The following is a 22,936-nucleotide window of genomic DNA, read 5'->3' as shown; positions in this document are numbered from 1 at the left end:
TCCCCAGACAGGGAGGAACAGAAGCAGAGGGAAAGGAGGATGGATTTGATCCAAACACATCATACACAGATTGCATACAATATTTAAAAGAACAAGTTGGAGGCTGGAGAGATGGCTCATCGATTAAGGACCCAAATTCAATTTCCAGCACTGACAGGGCAGTATACACTTGTAACTATAGTTCCTGAGGAGCTAATGCTTCTTCTGGCCTCTGTGGGCATCAGGCATACACATGGTGCATAGACACACATGCAGGCAAAATACCCATACCTATAATAATAATAACAACAACAACAATGGATTTGAAATTCTGGACAGCAAATGTAGTGTCAGCCTAGACAGAGTGTACACACCCCTCAGATTAACTGAAAATCAGACCTTAGAGTAAAATGCATGCTATCCCACTGGGGGACACATGGGAGGAACTCCAGGTGCTGGGATCAGTGTTGACTTCATACAAACACCAAAGCGCATCAGTCAGCTGCATTGGGATTAAAACATTCTTCTTTATGAAAGGACAAACAACGAATGAGAAGAACTACTTTAAAAGTGCATATCTGAAAAGAGTCTAAGACAAACACCCTGATTAAAAATAGGGGAAATGTCTGAACAGAGACTTCACCCCAAAACATACGTATAGGAAAAGATGCACACACCTTATGTTATGAGGGAGAAGCAAAGTGGAGCCCAGGGAAACACCATAATATGTCCTCCAGAACCGCCAGACTCTACACTGGCTGCAGGAAGTGTTGCGGAAAACTCAGGAGCCAGAGACAGGACTGCCTGGACACCAGTCACCTGGGGGTGGGGTCGGACGGGGTGACCGGAAGGAGCAGACATTTTTGAATACTTCGTGGCAGTTTCTTGTAGAACTAAAGGCAATCTTACAAAACAATTCGGCATCTGCACTTCTTGGTTTCTGCCCAAAGAAGTTGCAAACTGCATGCCCGTGGTGATAGCAGAGCTTTGTTTCTAACTGCCCAGAACTGGAAGCAGCCAAAATGCACTTTTGTCAGGGAGCTGGTAAACTGTGGTCCTTCTGGACAGCGGAATGCCATTTAGCACTGGCAACAAACGAGCTGTCAAGCCATAACAAGTCTCAGAGGTGCCTTAAATGTATAGTACTAGGTGACAGAAGCCATTCTGAAAAGGGGGCTAGCTGTGTGATCCCCAGTCTGACATTCTAGGAAGAACAAGGCTGTGGAAAAGATCACTGGCTGCCAAAAGCTGAAGGGAGAGAGGGGCAGATGGGTGGAGCACAGGAGATTATTAGGACAGAGACACTATCCTAGTAAATATATATCATTTCTTATTCATACAGTCTCACAAAAAAGTTCAGCTCCAAGTGGGATTGCAATGTCAGAATGAATGAGTAGGTAGCGGCTTCATGGGGCCATCATTCCAGCCATGTGTTACTAGTGCAGATGGATTTAACAGGAGAAACAATGACAGGGTGGGTGTGAGGGAGGCAGTGTCACTGGGAATGCCCTGCAACTTCTGTTCAATTTTTCTGCAAACATAAAACTGTATTAAAAAATAAAGCTTTTAATATTCTTTCTTTAACCTGTGGGAGCCTAGGCAGTTTGGATGCTCACCTTACTAGACCTGGATGGAGGAAGGTGGTCCTTGGACTTCCCACAGGGCAGGGAACCCTGATTGCTCTTTGGGCTGACGAGGGAGGGGGACTTGATTGGGGGAGGGGGAGGAGGGAAATGGGAGGCGGTGGCAGGGATGAGACAGAAATCTTTAATAAATAAATAAATTAAAAAAATAAAATAAGTAAATAATACTAAAAAAAAAGAAGAAAAAATAAAGCTTATTAAAAAACAAGAAAAAAAAAACCTAAGGTTCAGATTCGTTTGTTTTATTTACAGTCAAATGCCCCAGGTAGATGATCGAATCCCACAATGACCTCTGGGACACACAGGTCATCATTGCCATGGGACACACAGGTATCTTCTAGTTCAACTGTCCATCACTCTGGGTTTAACATCTCAACAGAAGCATTTGCTCTTTAAAGCAAGAGAGACAGGGGTGAGATGGACACTTTGATGGGACTCAGAATCACCAAGGAGACACACCTCTGTGTCTGAGGGCCTTTCCAGAGAGGTGCAACTGAAAAGGGAAGAATGAGGCTGGGGTCTGAATTAAAAATGGAAAAGAGGAGAAATTGAGTTCTTTCTCTCCTTTACTGCAGATGTGCCGTGACCAGTAACCTCTTCTGAAACAGACTGCGTCCCCTTAAAGCCTGAATCAAAACAAATGTACAAATGTTTTCTCCTTAAGCTATAGTGTGTGTGTGTGTGCGTGTGTGTGTGTGTGTGTGTGTGTGTGAGAGAGAGAGAGAGAGAGAGAGAGAGAGAGAGAGAGAGAGAGAGAGAGATGGGGGCGGGGGCGGCAGAGAGACAGATAGAAATAGAACTAGGGCAAAAAAAAAGAGGTGGGGCAGGAGGGCACAGGTTTGGGTTCCTCCCCATCCTCCATGGCCAGCCAGAGTCATGGCTCTGCATCTCCGGAGTTGCCTCTAGTGAGTCCTCAGAACAGAAAGCCTGGTGAAAGCAATGGGCGGAGCCAACAAGGAAAGCTGCATTCCCTGTTAAAGGCAGTAAGAGGAACTTTCCCTTATTGTCTTCACAGCAGTTCTCTGTAGAAGGGTGTGGGGGAAGGGCCAGCCTTGCCCTCCCAGCTACAGAGGCTGCATGCTTATCATTCATTAGCTGGATCCTACCATGCCGCTGCTGCTGAGGCACTGCAATCAGCTTGAGTTGCGAAAACATTTTCAATATTTCAACTGACTGCTCGAAGTCACAAATAACACAGCTAATCTGAGAGGTCACTCACTTACAGAAATCTATTTGCTCTGCTTGAAAGGAAAATGAAAATATATATTATAAGCAATACCGCCAGAAACAGGCCTTCTCCATCACTTCATCCCTGGCAGAGGAAGCCATTCTTCCCTCACCCAAAGTCATCCTAAGAAGATCCCCAGGGGCTGTTTATGCACGTAAACACCTTCACTGGCAATGAGTGTTTGGTATAAAGCCGTGTCTAAATTGCATGCCAACGAAGGTTTATAGATAAGACATCATTCCAGGATTTTCATTTTCCTGGACATCTGTGCCGTGTATCAGAGCTGTAGCCTCCCCAGGAAGTTTTTCTTCATTCTTTTACTTATCAGAGAAGTCAGCAGAGGCTGAGCCTGTAGCTAGGACATGGGGTGGGGACATCCCAGCAGCAACAGATTACTGTATCAAGATGGAAGATGTCATAGGTTGTATGTTAGGAAGGGGCAGGGCGAGATGCTAGGGAGCCACTTGGAGACACCCAAAGTACATGGCTCAGCACAGAAAGCCCTGAGTAGACCAGTGTGAAGTGAACTGGCTGTTCACAGTGTGCACCGTCCAGCATGTCACACCACAGCAACCTGGAAAACAGACAGGTTAGCCTGTAAGGGTCCAACTCACAGACCAAAGATCCCAAGAGCATCTCAGTTTGTTGGGCTGTCCTGAAAAGGCCTCCAAAGCTCCACTCTGTGTCAGTGATTCCCCGCTGGCCTTTGGGATTCAGTGTTGGCAGGCAGTTGGGAACGAGTCACAGTTTCCAGGAGATGCTGACTCCTACCCAACAAGCCCAACATGGTGTGTAGCCCACTCTCCACACACTTGGGCACCTGTGGGATTGTGGCCCCATCAGCAGGTGACACTGCTTTAGGTTAGCTTTGATTTTCTGTCACTTTGTCAAAACTGCTTTCCCCTCTTATTTTTATTTGCAAAAAGAAATTTTTATTTTGACATTTGCAAAAGAATTTTTAAAAATGTGTCATTAGAATCTCATACACATCCACCCAGCTCCCCAAACATTAGGTAACACCTCACACACTACACTCTGCAAACGATCTCTGTAGTTTATGTTTAAACATGTTTAACTTCATTAGTTTGAACCACTAAGGTGAAGTTACACGTGTGGCATCCTTTTAGTACTAAATATATCAACATTCAATCCTGAGGATCAAAAACATTTTCACAAATTCTCAGGCAGATATGAGAACCAGGACACTAACACTGGCTTAGTAGTAACGTCAGCTAGGGAATCTGCTCAGTTCACCTCCCAGCCCCATTGTTTTGTAACAAAGATTTATGTCTAGGACTGACTTGATTGCCTTCTCCTTAGCCTTCTACAGTTTAAAGCAACTTTAAAAATATAGCTACATGCACAGGTACACAGGACATGACTGTGTGTATGTGTGTGTGTTCATGCACACGTGCATAGGCACACGCATACACACACCCACACACACTCATAGGGCAGAGAACAACTACCAGGAATCAGCTGACTGTCTCCTTCCAAGATGTGGCTTCTGGGGACTGGACTCAGGAAGGCAGGCTTGACAGCAGCTATTTTTATTGACTGGAGCAGCTCACTGGCACAATTTAGAGAACAGTCTCTCCTCCTTCTTCTCCTCTTCCTCCTTCCCCCTCCTCCTCCTCCTTCTTCTCTCCTTCTGTTCTTTCTGATTCTTCTCTTCCTTCTGATTCTGCTTTTTCTTCTTTCTTCTTCTTCTCTGCTCTTCTCTTCTTCCTGCCTCCTGCTCCTTTTCATAATACACATTTTTAGGTGTGCATGGAGTATTTTGCATCTGTCCCTGAGCTGAGCATGATGCTTAGATTCAGGATGTTTGGGATATTTCATTGAGCCCTAAGACCCCAAAGGGTACACCAAGCCTCCCCACTCTGAACTACCATTTGCCACCATCGTGTCATTAACACATCTGCGCAGCCTCCTGCCTTGTCACTCAGAATTTTCCTGTTCTTTTTTACATGCACTGATCATTCTTGTCTGAATCAAACATTAAGATTTATTGGATTTTAATATAAGTGTTTGGTTTCAGGGAGGGAGTGGACAGTGAGATTGGGATTCATGAAAGCCAGGGCTTCTCATCACCTTGTAGATAAGGGGTTTATTGATACTGCTGATAATAACACCACTGATAGCATCAAGCCAGAGCACACAGCTTCACCAACCAAGGAGAACAAAAATTTTAAGGTCGTTTGTGGGAGAGTTGAAAAGGAGGTGTTGTGCCTCAGGGAGGTTAAGTTTAAGGTCTGCTAACCTTAAATTAGACTAAAATACATTGTTTTCATAGCATTGGCCAAGATGGTATTTGGAAGGTTGTAAAGATATTTCTGGAAAAGAGGCACCTGGAAAAATAATGGTAGTGGCCAGGTAACATGAGACTAATGGCACGTGACAGTGACCACTCTGCCTCTGGGGGAGCCAGCAGGGAGCTAGACAAATCAGTGCTCCCCACGGAGAACTCTTTCTCCAGAGCATTGCTCTCTAGAAGGGCCGTTCCAGGAAGGGCGGGCTCCCACTCTGTGCTGGCTCCCAGTCTATCAGATAGCCGTTTCCCATTTGTCTTTTCTCAGGAGAGGAATGGCAAGGTAAGGAGGGAGAGGGACTAACTTGAACAGACGAGAATGTGCCTACACATCTGATGGAGGAGGGTCATCTGTCTATGTGTTACTTTCATTGGTTAATAAAGAAACTGCCTTGGCCCTTTGATAGGACAGAAAATTAGGTAGGCAAAGTAAACAGAACAGAATGCTGGGAAGAAGGGAAGTGAGGCAGACGCTATAGCTCTCCTCTCCAAGATGGACTTAGGTTAAGATACTTTCCGGTAAGCCACCACCTCGTGGTGCTACACAGATAATTAGAAATGGGTTAATCAAGTTGTGAGAATTAGCCAATAAGAGGCTAGAGCTAACGGGCCAAGCAGTGTTTAAAAGAATACAGTTTCCATGTAATTATTTTGGGTAAAGCTAGCCGGCAGCTGGGAGCCGGGTGGCGGGAAGCGGTCTGCACCTCCTTCTACACACATCTACCCTGATGCCACTGCACCTGAACCAACCGTCTGGAAATCCACCTGAAGTCTCTGGAGTATTGAGGGTTTCTTCCATGGAAAAGACTGCACCTTTAGTCATACTTTCTGAAGTGGGAAGTTGCTTCCATTTCCCTCTCCTCTCTCCTTTCCCTCAAGAGTCCCCTGTAGGCATGATGGCCCTCAGCTGCTTGCAATGGCTGGGCCCTGAACACCTCCTGCCTCAGAACCTGAAGAATTCCTAGTTCTTCTACACTCCTGTTCCCAGCACCCATCAGACCAGTGCTGGCCTCTGTCCCCTGTGCTGCCCCCATCTCTACCTCCATCCATGACCCCACTTTCTTCCTATCCCTCCACTTTCCTCCCGCCCACTTGCTCCACCTGTCTTCCCATTTTCCAGTCACCTCTCCCTCTCATCTGCTCTCTCCTCCTGTTTTTCCACCATCTTCATGTCCTCTGTCCCAATTCTCCTTTTATCCCTGACCCTCTTCTTCAGGCATCCTGGATGACTGTGCTTTCTGGTCAGGAAGGAACCATCTGCTCCTGTGTCATGGTTTAGGAGTGATACCCCTCCTCCAAGGGCTGTGTGCCAGGTTTGGTTTTAGCAGTCTGATTATGATGGTTTTTCAATTGTTCCTCTCTATTCATCCTGAATGCAGTTCTCCAGGCTCCTTTCATCCACTGGATTATTTTGATAGTGTGTGTGTGTGTGTGTGTGTGTGTGTGTGTGTGTGTGTCTTTCTCGGCTCCATCTCCTGGCTCTCTGTGGCAGCTGTGTTAAAGCACTTCACTCTGTCCTCCTGATTTACCCTAGCTGTTTCTTTTCTTCACTGTTTCTCTCTATTCTTTAGAGTGAGAAATTCTTGTGATATGTGTTTATGTTTGTGTCTTCCCTCTGTAGCCGCCAAGCTGCTGTTTAAGTTTATCTTGTATGTTTCATTGTACACATCCCCTTCCTGAAATCAGTATGATGTTCCATACTGCCTCTACTTACTGCTGAGCTCCACACATGCCAATCACCATAACTGCTTGTCCCTTTTAAGTTCTTAGGTATATTTACAATGTTGTTTGAAAGCTGTGGTCTGGTCTATTTATTGTTATTGCATTTTCTCTCTCCCCCTCCCTCCCTCCCTCCTTCCCTTTCCTTCTCTCCCTCTCCTTTCCTCCCTCTCCCTCATTTAGAGGCTTACTAATTTCTGATTGCAGACTGGAATGATATAACAGGAATCTGGGTGCAATGTAGCATTGCTCTTAAACTTAGAAATCACTGTGTGCTATTGTTGACTATTCCATTGGCTTCTCCTATGGTCCTTTGGGGGATGTTTAGCTGCTCTTAGAGTAGGATTTAACATGACTTTGATGTGGATTCTCTGCAATCCAAAAGCAAACTAGGATATCTACTGCTATGATGAAGGCCATAACCAAAAGCAACTCCCGAGGTTTATTTGGTTTACCCGATTAGATAAATAGTCCATTACTTAAAGAGGTCTGGGTAGTAACTCAAGGCAGGAACCCAGAGGCAGGAACTGAACCGGAGACCATGGAGGGTGCTGTTTACTAGCCTGCTCAGTTTGCACTTTTATACACTCTAGGAGCACTTGTCCAGGGGTCACATAGCTGGCAGTGGGCTGGGCCCTCCCACATCGATTAAGTAAAAGCTCCACAGACATGCCCATAGGCCAGTCTATAGAGACAATGCCTCAACTGAGAGTCCCTCTTTTGAGATACGTCTAGCTTTGTGTCACAGCACACAGACCGTCCAAATACCTCTCATATAGTAAATGCAAAAGAAAACCTCAATATCTTCCCAGGTTTCTTCTCCATAGATTCTCTGTTTTATTACCCATTTTCAGTGTTCTTCCACATGAAGTTCTGAGTTGTTGGGAAGTGGAATCTCACCTCCAGACCTTTAGAAGAACTGACGTCGGCTGGAGCAAAGCTTTCTGATTTTTCAGGCGACATGAGACATGATCCTGAGATCTGAGACTGTGTGTTCCATCCACTGGACTTCCCAAACCAGAGAGCTGAAGCTCCTGGCAGCTGCGGCACTGACCTTGCTTTCTCCTCCTGCCACTGCCCACCTGGCCCTCCATCCCAGCAGCCACAGGAAAAGCACCTCCTCCACCTTTCACTCTGAACTCAGAGTGATTCAACATGAAAGTCGCGACACATGAAACAGCATGTGAGACTCTTCAAAGGCTTCTTGTTCTTTGAAAGTTTCAGGTTTGTTGGGAGTGAGGAGGTTCTTCAGGTCACTCTGTGCTCCCAGCTCTCCCCACCCCCAGGCCTGGTCATGCAGTTAGTTCTCTTGCTTGCAGCAGGGACTCTTCCATGTCTGGTTGCCTTGCATACTTCTGCCTGTGGTTGAAAGTATCCCCACCCCTCTCATGGCCTGGACCCAGGACTAGGACAGTTTCCTTTATAGGTAGGCGGAGGCCATGTTCTCCAGGAAGCCTACTAGCCCGCAGTGTCTTTTGAGTCTCTGGAATATTTCTTCTACCCCTAAGAGTCTATAAGTAGTTTGCTGTGGGTCCCAGACAGGAACACCAGGAATCTGAAACTAATCTGATAGATAAGGAAAGTCCAGAGCTGGTGAGTGGCAGCTGTAGCTTTAGTAAAATGAGTTCAGCTTGTTTATCAGGAAACAAGAAATAGAAGGGACAGCTCAGGGTTTCTTCCTCAGTTTACCTGGGGGCCCTGAGAGACTCCTCAGAGGGAGAAAACCTGGAGGAAACACACATTCTCATGTTGGACAGGACTGGCTGCCTTGACCCAAAGTGGAAGCCTACTTTGTGTGTGAGGGAGAAGAAAATCATCTTACAGTCTACCTGGTGGCCCTCTCTGACGATGGTACCAGAGAATTTGGCCTTCATGCTCAGGAAAAAATGCTTTAAATGTCACACAGGAACTGTGGTACAGCTTAGGGGCAGAATACTTGGCCCAGAATGTGCAAGGCCTGGGTGGTTTTATCTCCAGACACACACACACATGCACACACACACATGCACACACATGCACCATGTACATACATAGTCATATAGGAGCTAACACTTATTAGTTCAAAAGTTGCTATTGGCTTGAGATAATCCCTGCTGGAAGTGGGACATGGCCTCTCCCAACTTTGGAGAGTCAGAGCTGAAAAGGACAAGGCTTACACAGCTAGAACAGGGAATACAAAGAAGCTATGAAGTCTGCAGGGAAGTGCTGTGTTTCTGGTAGCTACTCCTCCCCTGCCCCCGCAGTGGTCTGGGATGAGTCTGGTTATCATCCACACTCATGGCGCCATGTATAACTTCAAGGACTCAGTGACTACCTGACACTTTTTCATGCTCTTTGCTTCATGTTCCTTTGACAATATCAAACTGGAGTTTAGAAGCATCATGACCTATGGAGACACTCAGATCTGGAGCAGAATGCATGGTGGGACTATCTAAATACCTTTTCACGCCTAACTTAGGCCCCGGTTTTTCAAAGGGACAGCCACTTTTGGTGTGGAACACTGAGCTCAGGACAGGGGATGCCACCTCAAAGCAGGCTCCATGGGTGGGCTGCCAAGCACACACAGAGATTAGAGCTCATAAAAGGCTTCCTTTGCTTTGAATCGCTAGTTGTTCAGAAAAATTGCAGTGCCCACTGGGATGAAAATTCCATCTTGCCAAAGTGGAAATGGAGGGGATCCAGCACTTGCCCTGGAGTCGTCGAGCAAAGGAGGGGATGGGCTATGCTGAGCAGCTCAGCACTGACACCAGCTCAGTGGGGATGGAGCAGACTGAGAGCAAACAGGTCTAAACAGACCACCATCCCAGATACATAGACTGTGACTGCCACGGGCCAGGTCAATGCTCAGGAATGCTACTGTCCCTCCCTGATGTGTGTTCTCTCTAACACACAGCCAGATGCAAAGGTGGAGTGTGAACCCGGGTCCATCCTATATCTGAGACTTCAATTTTTGATACTAGACCCATTGCATCAGTGAATTAATGTGGGCTAATCTACTATGCCAGGACAGTGGACTTGAGGGGAGCTCTCTCCTCATAGGTTCCCTTCCATATCAAAGGCACATCATTGCCTTGATACCCTAAACACAACACACTTATGCAGGATGGTCCAGGTTCCAGTGTGAAAGGAAGAGTTTTAATCTATAGCTCTGGTCACTGTGATGATCTTCCTAACAAGGTGGTCATGCAGGCACAGGGCTGGGATAGGATGGACTAAGAACAAACTTATTCATGTAGCCCAGAGGTGCTGTGAGTTTCCTAACCCTTCACCATCCACGAGAGTAACCATGTCCATTCTCATAAAGAGAAAAGAACTAACGAAGGTTTTCAGCAGCCATCTCACTGGCTGAACTCTCATGCACACAACTGTGAACAGCATGCACATGAACAGCCCGTCACACATGTCCTGGCTGGAGGATGCAGCCCCTGAGACCCTGACACAATGTAAGTTAGCTTGCTACCTTAGTGCCCTTGCTTACTGAAGGTGGAGTACCCCTTTATGGAAGATCTGCATCATCAGTAAAGGTCACAGTTGGCCATGAACACTATTTGCAAATCCATAACAGGACAGCAGATTCAAGGCCTAGAATCTATATGTACCTAGTGGCAGGACTGAATTCAGAAGTTGACCGACCTCTTGATTCTGAGACAAGAGTTCTATGGTGTCTCCAGTGATCTCTCTGTACCCTGGGGCTTTTAGTACATGTGTGTACTGAGGTTGGCTTTGTAGGTATTTTGTGGATGCTTGTCTTGCCCAGGAGGCTGTGTCTGCAGAGTATACATGGGTCCTGGTTACATGAGACATAATAGGGTCTAGCACAACACATATTCAAATAAGGACCTGGTGAATAAACAAGTAAACAGTGAATGGGTAGATGATGGATGGATGATGGATGGATAGATGATGGATGGATAGATGATGGATGGATGATAGATGGATGGATGATAGATGGATGGATGATGGATAGATGATGGATGGATAGATGATGGATGGATGGATGGATGGATGATGTATGATGGATGGATGGATGGATGATGTATGGATGGATGAATGGATGGATGGATGAAGCAGATAAAGACAGACTTCATTGCACAAACAGCAGAACATAGGAGAAACATACCCAATAATTCATAGCACTCCAGAAGTTCTAGGCACAGAAAACAGCCCTAACCAGTCATATGCCCAATAAAGCCTGAATGTAGCTTTTCTTTGTTATTCTTGGTCTTGTTAAATATTATAAAACTGTTTCTTTGCTCTCCTGGGTCCTTTTCCTCACAACATAGAAGTTGCAGACTGACTTTCAGTGGACTCCTTGACACCAGCAATTAAAAAATCTGGTATGGCCTGGAGGGTCTGACAGACAGGTTCAGCCGAGAATTGAGTGCAGGATACAGCCTGTATTAGCTACTCCTGCAGTGCTATAACAAAATACTCCAAAAAGCAACTTAAGGAAGGAAAGATTTCTTTTGGTTAATGGTTTGGGCAGGAGGTGTGTGTTACAGTCCATCACGGCAGGGAAGGCATGAAGGCAGGTGTGTGAGGTGAATGATCACATTGCACCTGCAGTCAGGAAGTAGACACCTTTGTTGTGGCCCTTAGTTCACTTTCTTCTCATTCTGCCCTGTACTCTAGCCCATGGGATAGTAGACTCCATTCCTGGTAAATCTTCTCTGCTCCGGATGGATGTTTGTTTGGAAACATCCTCATAGACACACCCAGAGGTATGTCTCCCAGGTAATTCTAAATCCCATCAAGTTGAAAATCAAGACTGACCATCAATTACACTGCTAGCATGGAACTTGAAGCCAGGTACCCTTCAGCAGCAGCCTAAAGTAGATGTGCCCAGGAGAGGCAGGCTGGACAGCCCAGCCTAAAGATAGTCTCTTACAGTAACCTGCTTGCATATACTATCTGTGCTTAGGGCCTAATTTCCCCATCTCTGATCTGTGTTTGACATAGGATCAGCCCTCACTCACAGCTGGATCAAACTCCTATGGTACCCAAGTGCTACCAGATGAAATCATCCAAGAAGGCTTTAAAGGAGTTGCCTCTACTCAACTGCCAGAGGCAGCGTTGGCAGCCCTTGCGCCTTCTTATCTAGATTTCCAGGAGCCAAGAGTAAGGTTGGCACAAGTCCCAGCACAGCATGGAGACTCAGAACGCTGCTTCTGCCAGGACTTACAACAGGGCTGGCCTCATCTGTGAGTCAAAAAGTAGAAACCAAGAGAAAAAAAAAATCCATCTAGTCATTCCTCAGAACAACCCAGTGAGGGAAAATTGAGTCCCAGAGTCTCTCCCCCACTAACACTTCAGAAGTTAAAATGGGAAAACAAGCAAACAATTCGACTTTTCTCTTGCAAAATAAGCAACCAGCTATCTGCGGTCTCATCAGTGGCCTTGTACCTAGCTTTTGTAGACTATTCTGTATTGGAGAAGACACTTGAGAAACTCAGCAGGGAAACATCCTGCATATGCGCTGAATGAAGTCCCTGAGACTAAGAATACTTAAGCTATTTTCCACACCATTTCACTTATCTAATTTTATGCCAAGGCAAGCATTCTACATTCCACTGTTCTGACATATCAGTACACAGATGAGAATCTTTTAATTATTGAATCTACCACCTGCCTCCGTGAATTCAGCAGCAGCCAGCAGCCCACATGGATGCTCTGGTCACTGTCTAAGACCGAGAGCTGTAACTAGTTAACTGATTGACCTCAGGGCTACAGGTTACTGTGAAAGGTTAAGCACTTTAAGGAATACAGGGGCCAGTTTGGATGATCTGGTGGATAAAATTACATGCTGTTGAACCTGATTACTTGAGTTTGATACCCCAGGATCCACATAGGAGAAGGAGAGAACTGACTCCCACATATTGTCCTTTGACCTCCACGTGTGCACTGTGTTGTGTAAATGTACACACAGACACACACACACATGCATATACAGAAATATAAACAAATATCTTAAAGTAAATAATAGAAGCAGAGGGAATATTAGCTTGGGTTCCCACAAGCAGACCACAGAGGAATGATGTTACTTGGAATGACCCTTGAAACAAAATAAAGTAAGAGCAGGGAGGAAGCCAGTTCATGGCAGCCAGGCTCAGAAAACTATTCCAGGTAGCCAGAACCCAGTCTGCTCTGTGTGTGGGTCCTCTGAGGGGAACATGCCTCTGGGGGAAAGAAGTGGGGATGTCTGGCCAGGAGTTTTTGCTGAATACTCTGAGGATTTCTAAGGAAGGACTCCTGAGCAGCTCTGGTCTCCCCTGAACATGTGGCAAATGTTCCTGTTTGGCTCAGACAGAGAGGCAGGATCCCAACAGCAGAAACCATCAGCAATTTGGTTGAATTACCGCACCAAGCTGCAGGAAAACCAAAGTGGGCAGTGTAATATGGGTAGAACAGGGAACTCACAGCGCTTCTTCCTAAAAATAGACTCATAGGGGCCATCATCCTAAGTAAGGCCATGGACACAGTGGAGGAAATGGCTCTGGGGACCAGCCATTCACTGAAGTAGCCATGAAGCTGCCCTAAACAAAGGGAATCAACTTCTGGGGTACCCTGTAATGTAACTTTTCTACGAAGTTGAAATAAACCGGGAATGCTGAACACACACACACACAGTTACACATGCACACTCACACACACAGTCACACATGGTGACACACACATATATATCGACACATGCTCACACACAGTCACACATGCACACGCATACACACACTCTCACACACAGTCACACATGCACACGCATACACACATTCTCACACACAGTCACACATGCACACACTCTCACACACAGTCACACATGCACACTCACACACACAGTCACACGTGGTGACACACATATATATACCGACACATGCTCACACACAGTCACACATGCACACGCATACACACACTCTCACACACAGTCACACATGCACACGCATACACACACTCTCACACACAGTCACACATGCACACACACACAGTTACACATGCACACTCACACATGGTCACACATACACACACACACAGAGTTTTGGAGAGCATCCTGGATTTTTGCTTTCCCATCTTTTATCATCTGCTCTGCAGATCACAGAAGCCACAGAGATGACAATCTTGTCACAGCTCACAATCTTGGTGAAGGCAGAAGCAATATAGACTTTATTATAAAAAATGGTGTGCACCTGGCTCCTTGAGGGACTGGTTCAAGCCATGCCTTCATGTGGCGCCCTTGAATCAACATTAGCACCTGCCACAATCACTTACAGATTTGTCCTGGCCAGAAATGACTCTGATTTGATCAAAAACACGATGTTCATATCTATGAAGTTCACTCTCTACACAAAGGATGAATTAGATCCCTACTCCAAGATGCATCACCTCCAGATTTCCAAAAGCCAATGGGGAGAGATTCCAAAAAGCACCAAGACAGAAACAACCTGTCACATGTCATTTCTCATCAAAAAGCCATGGGTGATGTATTCACTGTTCTCACAGAAAATTAACTGTTAACTGTAGTAAAAAATTTCTGTCTTGTCTAGTCCTACAGCTGTTCCATACCAAAGAAGCACACAGAGGCTTTTATTAGTTATAAACTATTTGGTCTATTAGCTCAGGCTTATTATTAACTAGGTATTACAATTTAAATTAACCCATAATTCTTGTCTATGTTTAATCATGTAGCTTGGTACCTTTTCTCAGTAAGGCATTCTCATCTTGTTTCCTCTGTTTCTGGATGGTGACTGCGGCTCTGCCTTTCCTCTTCCCAGAATTCTCCTAGTCTGGTCCCCTCACCTATACTTCCTTCCTGGCTACTGGCAAATCAATATTTTAGTAAACTAATATGAGTGACAAATCTTTACAGTGTATAAGAGCAGCAGTTAATGAAGGATTCTGAGTCTGGGTGAAGCCGAATTAAGACCTTGCCTGAGAAACAGGAGTGTAAGGTGTCATTATAGAAGTGTGTAAAAGGTAACTGGAATGTAATACCACAACAGTAAAGAGAACAGTGCAAGCAAATGTGAATACGGCTGCTTATAGTTTTGATTTTTTTAGCTCTTCTTCCTGTTTCTCATATGGTGCAGAAGATTAATGTACAAAACAGCCATTATAAATCTGCATTAGCAACATACCATGTATAGAGAGGTAACATGAGCCTAAACTGATATCAACTCATATTCTAGAAGAGATGGAATATATGGAGACCAAGATGCACTTGGCATGTTAAGCTGGGAGCAATCTGGCCCTTGCAGAAACTGCTCTGGTGCCCAGCTACATGCCCAGCTCAGTGCAAGGGCTTTTTCCTTATACAACCAGCATGTACTAGGATTGTAGTCCAAGTGGGCTGGGTTTAATAACCCTGAGACACTGGATACAGATTTTTTACTTGATTAGCAAAATGGACTCAAACTTATCTTTTTCCACTTGAGTAGCTGACAGGGGTTCCTCTCACAGCAAGCTGTGGGGCCAGAGGTTTGTTATTCGAAAGCCGACCGTGGGAAACAAGCACCCCTGTGAGCGTCAGTGTGGATCCTGCCTATGAGCTGGCTTACTGGTAGAGCCATGCTCCACTGCACGCGTGTGTGACTAATGTCCCTGACTGCTGACAGCCAGGAGACACTCCTTACACACGCCACCGAAAGCACCCTTATTGGGTCCCAATGTGTCCTGTCTCTGGGACTCAGGAATCCATTCCCCGGATAGCTGGTAGGATAGTCACACTTGGGAGTGAAGGAATCTTGGGTCCTCTGTGACCCAACCAGCTGCTTGCTAGTGTTTTAAACCTCCCATTGCTTGTGAGTGTGGAAAGCTTTGTGCTCTGCTGAAAGGATCTCTAGAGTTTTAAGGAAAGTGGGGTCATTTTTGCTGGTAGCTTGATGTCTTTTTACTTTCTGAAAGTCACAGCATCCTCTGGTGGCCTCTTGCTGGGTATGAGGGCAGCTCCAGCAGAAGGGAGGGGGCAGGGTACTTGGTCCTAATATATCTCTGCTGCAACCCTGGCCCTAGACCACCCCACCAAAGCTCTATCCCTCTGATTATCACTGACCTTGTACTGTTCAAGTGACTCCTTTTGCACCTCCAAACTTGACCAGCTTTAGGGTCTCTGTCAATTTATTCTTTGTACTCTTCATAGCTGCTGCCTGATTCATGCTAGCTACTTACACACACCTACACACACACACACACACACACACACACACACACACACCACCTAGACTGTATCCTTGCCTATGGTTTGTTTCTCTATGTGTTTCTAGTTTCTGTATTTCCATCAGCAGCAATGTTAAATAAGTCTTCCTCAGACCCACTCTCCTCTTTGCAGAGACAGTTGGGGTTTTTCACCCTGACTGTACATGGATCTACCACAAGACTTTCAAAAATTAAAATTGCCCTGTGTTTTCCCCCAGAACTGCTCAATGAGAATCTCAGAGTGGCATATAAAATCAGTGGCAACCACCATACAGGACAAAAGCCTTTCCCCATAACCTGAGAAAAGCAGTTTGGTCCTCTTCCATGCTGTTTTCCCAGTAGCTCTGTCATAAATACCAAACTAGGTGACAAGGCCAGGATGCTAAAACCAACCGGATTGGTGATGACAACAAAAACGTCAAACTCAGTGAGAACTGTTACCTAGAGGAGAGAAAAAACTAGTTCCCTGATATATGTCCAAATATCAGCTTTTCCATCAGCAAAATCATGGCGCGGACTCTTGTCTTACTAGAGAAGTCATTCACTTTGGAAGTCATACCTAGTCATGCCTACCGCTTGCTGGCTGGAACACTGCTGAGCAGAGAGAGTAGCAGCAGCGGCTTCCTTTGCAGAAGCCTGGGGACACTTTAACCAAACACACAGTCTTCCCTGAAATCAGGGTCTGGTGAGTGGAATGGGAGTAACAGTTTGGCATCTCTGTCTCCACATCCTGTCGGTCCCCTTCGCTGCCTTAGCCTTTTCCTTAAACTCTGTCCAGCTCTGCATGCAGACATGCCAATCACCCAAGAACTGTTTTGTCTACAACAACAACACAGGGGACTTAGCCTGTTTCCATTGCAGTAGACACAGGCTCTTCTACCAGCCCTCAGGCTTTCCTAGCAGTTCAAACACATATAGGCCCTCATAAGACCCATAATAGGGCCAAGATGACACCATTGACAGGACATTTATGCAGAAAGATGCCAGCAACAGGAGAAATACAATTTTCAGGGTGAAGCCACTGCCTGCTAGCCATTAAGCTCAAAGTTAGGAAGCTGGTTTTATTCCCTGCTTTTTTAGACCCAGTTCAGCTGGCCTTGGTGAGTTCCCAGTTGATCAGCTCCTTTGTCTCAGTGGGTGGGTGCACCCCTCGCGGTCCTGACTTTCTTGCTCATGTTCTCCCTCCTTCTGCTCCTCATTTGAACCTTGGAAGCATGTACTGGCTTTGTGGGAGCCTAGGCTGCTTGGATGCTCACCTTCCTAGACCTGGATGGAGGGGGGGGAGGACCTTGGACTTCCCACAGGGCAGGGAACCCTGACTGCTCTTCGGGCTGGAGAGGGAGGGGGAGGGGAGTGGGGAAGGGGAAGGGAAATGGGAGGCGGAGGCAGGGAGGAGGCAGAATTTTTTTTTTTTATTTATTTATTTATTATGTATACAATGTTCTGTCTGTGTGTATGCCTGCAGGCCAGAAGAGGGCACCAGACCTCATTACAGATGGTTGTGAGCCACCATGTGGTTGCTGGGAATTGAACTCAGGACCTTTGGAAGAGCAGGCAATGCTCTTAACCTCTGAGCCATCTCTCAGCCCCAGAAATTTTTAATAATAAATAAAAATTTTAAAAAAAACAAAAAAAAAAGTTAGGAAGCTGGTACATAATAAAGAAAATATCAGCCTGGTGGTGGTAGTGCATGCCTTTAATCCCAGCAGGCAAGAGGTAGGAGGATCTCTGTAAGTTCAAGGCCTGCCCTGGTCTACAGAGCAAGTTCCAGGACAGTTAGAAACCCTGTCTTGAAAAAACAAAGAAGGAAAGGAAGAGAGGGAGGGAGAGAAGAAGGGAGGGAGGAAGAAAAGTACTTTGAGAACCCTTCCACAGTGTTCAGTCTCCCTTCACTGTATAAAAACCCTGTCATCCCTTCACCCCTCTGTTCCTAGCTGAAGTCCCAGTGAGAGCCTTGCCTCCCTCATGGGCTCTTTCACACCAAAAGCTCCCACCCTCCCTTGTGAGGCTAGATCAGGGCAGGGCTACCTGCAAGCCTCTGGGAAGCAGCCCAGGTGTGCTCCATACTTTCAGGATGGGGTGAAAGGTCACCTTGGGGATCTTTGTTGGCCATCTCCTGCTCTGAGCTATCCTCTTCTAAAACAAAGTGTTCTTGCTGGCAGGTCTGGACACGATATAGAGGGTGTAGAACATTTGTTTTCCGAGAGACAAAGAGCTCTCAGCCATACCCCCACCTCTCTGCAGGTGAACTTCTCGCATGTGCTCTCGACCCTCATGTCTGCACCCCTGTGTCTGCTGTCACTGCTGTGCCAAGAAGCTGTGTGGTAACCCCTTATGTTCCCTTTGTGTGTCTTGGTTGAGGATTCTCGTGCTTCACAGAGTATTCGCCCTCTAAGGTAGCTTGGTCTTGGAGGTCATCTTCCTGCCCTGAACCAAGCTCAGTCCCCACTGTCTTCAAACCTCCCCATCCCAGGATCTGTGAGCCTGTCTTCAGACCTCCCCATCCCAGGACCTATGAGCCTGTCTTCAGATCTCCCCATCCCAGGACCTGTGAGCCTGTCTTCAGACCTCCCCATCCCAGGACCTATGCTCCTGTCTTCAGATCTCCCCATCCCAGGACCTGTGAGCCTGTCTTCAGACCTCCCCATCCCAGGACCTGTGAGCCTGTCTTCAGACCTGCCCATCCCAGGACCCATGAGCCTCTCCACACTAAGAACTGTGAACGCAGTCTCTAAATGCTGTTGTGACCAACATCTGTCTCACCGATTGCCAGCTAGTCAGACAGGGCAGGGTTGCCACATCCAAGGAACCCCAGACTCCCAGGTTTGACACAGGCTGTTCTCAGCAGTGGGAATCGCATAGATGAGAGAAGAAAAGGAGGGAGTAGAAAAAGGAATAGAGGGGAATGGGAAAAGTGCAGGAGAATTGTAAGGGGTTGGCATTCTAAGGAAGCTGGCTAAGGATCTTCCCTCCTTCTCCTTACCTTCAAGTGTATGTAATGGTGAACATGCATGCATAACACATCAAAGCAGCTCAGCTCAAGATCTCTTACAACATATTTCAAAGAGTTATTTTCAAATGTCAGATTGATGGAGGTTCAAGAAAACGGTGACCTGGTGTCAATTTCAGGCCTCAAGAGGAATTGTTCTGCATTTGACCTTAAATTATTTCATCCTTAATTGGCTCAAAGACCTTTAGATAGTGTGTGTAGGGGGTGGGGGCATATTATATACAGTTATATGTATGTGTGTATTTCTGTACACATGTAGTACATATACGTGTTTCGTGTAGTAAGTGTGTGCATACATGTGGTATGATGTATACATGTGCAGATGTTTTGTTTGTGTATGATGATGTGTATAACTGTGGTTTCATTTGTGTTTGTGTATACATGTGGTATATGCACATATGTGCTTATGATATTTTTGCATGTGTATTTGTCTATAATGTGTTATATGCATATATGTGTGTCACTATGAATGCCTATGTGTATCTTAGTCATTATTCTATTGCCATAAAGACACACTATGACCAATGCAACTCGTATAAAAAACATTTAATAGGGGTCTTGTATCATAGAGTTAGTCCCTTATCATCATGGTGGGGCACTGTGGGAGCACAGTGGCACTCATGGTACTGGGACAGTAGCTCAGAGCTACATCCTGATTCAAAGGTAGAGAGAGCAACACTTGGAATAGTGTGTGCTTTTGAAGCCTTAAAGTGACACACTTCCTCCAACAAGTCCATGCCTCCTAATGCTTCTTAAATAGTGCCATTTCCTGATGCCTATATGGGCCTATCGGTGCAATTCAAACTACTACAGTGTGTGTGTATGTTTGGTATGTGTAACACATGTGGAACGTTGTATGGTTGTATGAGGTTCTGTTTTGTACACAGGTAGTCTTGTAGACATGTTTTGGTGGGCATCTATGTGTAAGCAGACTACATCTCAGGTAACTGTATGAAGCTACACAGGCCCGCCTCAGCCTCCCAGAACTGTCTCCTTGGCAAGAGGCCCTTGTTGGCTGCAGGTTCTTCCCTGTAGGTATAAGTGTTCTGACGGCTTTAGAACCAGTCGGGTGATGTGTTAAGATGGCCCATCCCAGCCGTTGTTTCTCTTTATTTCTACTACATAATGCAGTGGTTATGTGTGTGTGTGTAGTTAAGTAAAACTTAAAACTCAGCCGAAACGGTAGATCAAAAAGGTCCAAGTTTTGAGATTTCTTGCACTGTCTTGACCTCACATTTCACCTGTCTTCATCCTGTGCTGTTGGGTGGACTGTGTGGCTGGCACGGACTGCATCAAAGGGACCTCCTTGCTCTAAGAAGGAAAATCCAGCAGCCCCCTGTGTACACTGAACAGCACAGAATTTGGCGCCACTGGAATTCCTTCTATGACTCAGGAACCGTGTCCTTCTGTGCTTTCCCTTCCTGGCCTAGCAGTGGGTCTACCTCAGGCATTCTCAATCTGTGTGCGAGCAAAGAAAAGCAGGTCAGCTCCAAGCACCACACTAAAGATGGTCCTGTCGGTGGCACTCATTTCTGGCCAGGACAACTAGGAATGCGAGGCTCCAGCTGCCTTTGTCAGACACTCACCAGATCCAGGATCCTAGCAGACAGGGAGGCCCTGAGTGGAGCCCCTCCTCCCCCTGTGGAGAAGCTCCTCCCACTGAGGAGCAGCTTCTCCCCCTGTGGAGAAGCTCCTCCCACTGTGGAGCAGCTCCTCCCACTGTGGAGCAGCTCCACCCCCTGTGGAGCAGCTCCTCCCACTGTGGAGCAGCTCCTCCCACTGTGGAGCAGCTCCTCCCCCTGTGGAGCAGCTTGGGCTGTGTAGCCACAGGCAGCCTGTTCTGAGGTGAGCCACTATACGCTGCTGCAACTGGAAGCCACTCCAGCGTCAGGCAAGCCATCCCTGGGACGGAGGCTCTGCTCTCCTCACTCCTCCTCGGTTTAGTTCTAAGTGGCAGGATGTAACTCAGAAAAGAAAACCCAGTGAGGGAACAACTGCTGAGTGCAGTGTGGTGCCAGAACTGAAGGCCTGCGGACAGTGCCCAGGCTGGGCACGCCTCCCTCACCATGGGCTGAGGCTTAGTGGCTCAGCATCAGTGCAGTGTGGTGCCAGAACGGACAGTGCCCAGGGTCTGCACACCTCCCACACCGTCAACTGAGGCTTGGTGGTCTTATCAGGCAAGGGGTTAAGAGACTCCCAAACAGAATTCTGAAAATGTCCAGAAATTAGGATAGTCTCTATCAACACAAAATAGAAAGCCAGAAGTCAGATGCCAGATAGAATCAGGCAAATCTCAACCAAAGTGATCCATGCGTGAGGTAGCAGCTGCAGGACAGCAACCCAGCTTCCATGTGAGCCTCTGAAACTGGGGCACTTGTGTGTTTCAGGAGGCTCTCCGCCTACTCGGGGCAGCAAAGAGGATTCTGGCATCTCTTTTGCTTCCTGAGAACAGTGTGGGGAGCTGCTGGCTTCAAGCCAAGAGCATTCACAGTGAGCAGCTACCATATCAAGACCTGCTGGGCAGCCAGAACAGAGTCTAGGATAGGAGCAGCCCGGAGCCTGTGCTCAGACACTCATCTGCAGAGTTGCAGACCAGGCTGCAGCAGCAGGACTTCATCTGTACCTGGGCCCATGTGGCAGACAGACATCACAGAGTGCATTTTCCATGAGCTGAAGCACACAAGCCCACCAGTTGCCAGGGTCCATGTACACAGCTGTGTGGTGAGAGGTGGAGAAACACCATGGAGTCTGCAGGTACAGAACGCAATGTGTACGGAGCACACGCTGCTTTTTCTAGGACTTGTTGATCTTGGCTGGTCTCATTCCTGCCTGCCGTATCAACTTGTCCCCCCACTTCAGCAGCGATGAGCCAGCAAAGGACAAAAGTAGACACAAATGTGGGGACAGGCACCGAGACTATCTCTTCCCTCCCCTAAGGAGATTCATTGATGTCCACAAGAGTCAACGGACAGAGGCAGTCCAACCTCAGGACTACCGCTTTGGTTTCTAATAAAAATCTGTTTTCCCAGGGGATACACTTTTATCTATGGTCGAATTTCTTTGGGTTCCTGAGCCCATGAATTGGAACTGATTTCTGTGACTAGTTCCTGCTGAGGGTTAACAAAAAGAATTTAGTTTGATTGCCAGTAACTAAAGGGACCATGTAAATCTATAACTAAGTTCAGAAGCCTGACGCTATATCCAAGCTTGTTCTGCCAACCAGTGACTGCACCCCTAGTGGAAGGGGAGGAAAATAAAAAGGGGTGTCCTATCCATGGTAAAAGCAGAGGCAAACAACTGCACAGACAGCAGTCTAAGGCCATTTGACACTGAAGGAAGAGCGCGTCATAAGCGACACACTCACCTGATATGCACTTCTGGAATCTGCAGTGGCCCTGTTCCAACCCCAGTCTCTCTCCGTGGTCCGGCCATATGTCATAACTATGAGACTCTGAAACGCTGACACTTGCCATCCCCTTGGGCATGAGTTCACACTTTATCACTATTCACTACTAATAGTAAGTATTGAGGATTCCAAAATAGAAAAGACACAAAAGCACACTATATACAAGTGTACAACACTGGCATTCAGATAATTTGGATGAAATGGATGAAGCACCAGAAATACCAAAGAAATGACAAGTTGCCCCAGTAACCCAAAGGTGACAAAGACAAGCTCCGGATTGGAGAGCTGCTGTGACTTCTATGAAACACTAGAAAGGAATTGACCACAATCCTCCTAACTGTTCCCTAGAAGACTAAGTGATGAACACTTCCCTGTTCATACCATAAAGTCAGCCGTCCCGTACAATGGCAGTACAACAACGAAATCTACAGGCAAACAACCTGGATATGCATCTATGTAAAAT

At 46.5% G+C, this 22,936-nt stretch overlaps 1 protein-coding gene across 1 annotated transcript in view; it reads right to left on the bottom strand.

The window, feature by feature from the left end:
- The window catches only part of Ptprn2 (protein tyrosine phosphatase receptor type N2), a 744,114-nt gene that overhangs the window by 269,199 nt on the left and 451,979 nt on the right, over positions 1-22,936 (bottom strand). The window lies entirely within an intron of this gene.

Source organism: Microtus oregoni, unplaced genomic scaffold, assembly GCF_018167655.1.
Source record: "Microtus oregoni isolate MIOR12 unplaced genomic scaffold, Mior012 000056F_ref0000123, whole genome shotgun sequence".
Taxonomy (NCBI): domain Eukaryota; kingdom Metazoa; phylum Chordata; class Mammalia; order Rodentia; family Cricetidae; genus Microtus; species Microtus oregoni.
This window is presented reverse-complemented; position numbering and strand designations above follow the sequence as displayed.